We start from the raw sequence: 1,500 nt of genomic DNA, 5'->3' as shown, positions 1-1,500 counted from the left end.
TCTTGGTCCTCTCTTCCCCAACATGTTTGACTAAGATTATATCAAGATGCTCCTGCAACACTTCCTCTCTAAAGCTGAGTCCCCCTACAACCTACTCAAAAAAGAACCATAGCCAAGAACTTTCCTACTTATTAATCTCTACTGAACATATCTGGGACTCCACCTGTGTCTTTTCTGCCACAGGTGTCAGATTTTATAGCAATAATGGCTTGACCTCTATGAGAATATATTTCATCGAAAAGAACATGGGGCTGGCAGTTGCCACCCAGGAGTTTCTCTTTTTTTATCTCTGGTCTCCCATGGCCTCAGAGAATCGTGACCCAGCTGCTGCCAGTGCCCACAGCTGCTCGTAACGGGTTCAAGCCTGGGGTAGGCATAGCCTGCAGGTCTCTGCAGGTCTGATGACCTTAATGATGTCTGGAGACAAAGGAATTTTTGCCTTCCCAGAGTCAAGCAATCTCTTCAATTGGGTTGGGACCATCCATGGAGCAGCTGGGACAGTATATGAAGACCTAAGGTACAAGTTCTCCTTGGAATTCCCCAGCAGCTTCCCATACAATGCCCCCACTGTGAATTTGTCACACCTTGTTACCATCCTAATGTGGACACCCAAGGTAATATCTGTTTGGACATCCTCAAGGACAAGTGGTCAGCTCTATTTGATGTCAGGACCATCCTGCTATCTATCCAGAGCCTACTGGGAGAACCCAACATTGACAGCCTACTGAACACATATGCTGCTGAGCTTTGGACAAACCCCACAGTTGGAAACCTACATGAAGTAGGTGACTAGCAAAGAGCCCTGACCCTGCCTGCCCAGTCCACCTTCCTTCATCTTGTGTGTATGTGTATGTATGTGCATCTATCTTTTTCCCTTCCTCATAATCGGTCTTCTTCCTCTTCTCTCTTCTGTACAGGTCACTGTATCATAAACTGTTTTCCTTTTCTTAAACTCTAGTCCAGTCCTCAACATTAATGTATAAATAAGATTTTGCTGGGTTTTTTTAAGAAAGGAAAAAAACATGGATTTCCCAGATGGAGAAAAGAGCAAAAATAACAATGTCCACTTGTTGTATGACAACTTGATAACTCTTTCAAATAAACCAAGTTCCTATGGATTAAGACTTTGACAAGGTATATTGCTGTCTCCAGGAGATGCTGCCAGATCTCCAGTACAGCCTTGATATCAAGCAGCTTCCAGATAACTAGAGGCAAGTAATGTCTTTCCACTGAAGTCAACTGGTGAGAGTTGTTTACAATTGGAAGGTGAATCAGCCTCTACTTCTGTTAAGTTTTGAGTCAAGAAGCCACTTGAGGCATCTGTCTCAAAAAAGAAAAGGCAATCTAGTTTTGTATGTTATGTTAGGAATGCTAAAATGAAAGTTCTTTTCAATGCTTGGAGGGCCCTCAACTGCTGAACACCCCAGCCTCTTCTCAGTAAATGTGTGAGCAGTACAATCAACTTTTGGGAATCCAATATGAATTATTGGTAAAAGTTCC

General features: G+C 43.1%; 1 pseudogene; it reads left to right on the top strand.

The window, feature by feature from the left end:
* Window positions 1–401: 401 nt before the first annotated feature.
* On the top strand, window positions 402–958 carry LOC140507767 (ubiquitin-conjugating enzyme E2 C-like; annotated as a pseudogene).
* Window positions 959–1,500: the final 542 nt, after the last annotated feature.

This window comes from Notamacropus eugenii, chromosome 5 (genome assembly GCF_028372415.1).
Source record: "Notamacropus eugenii isolate mMacEug1 chromosome 5, mMacEug1.pri_v2, whole genome shotgun sequence".
In the NCBI taxonomy this organism is placed as follows: domain Eukaryota; kingdom Metazoa; phylum Chordata; class Mammalia; order Diprotodontia; family Macropodidae; genus Notamacropus; species Notamacropus eugenii.
Note: the sequence above shows the minus strand (reverse complement) of the source record. Positions and strands in the feature narration are given on the sequence as shown.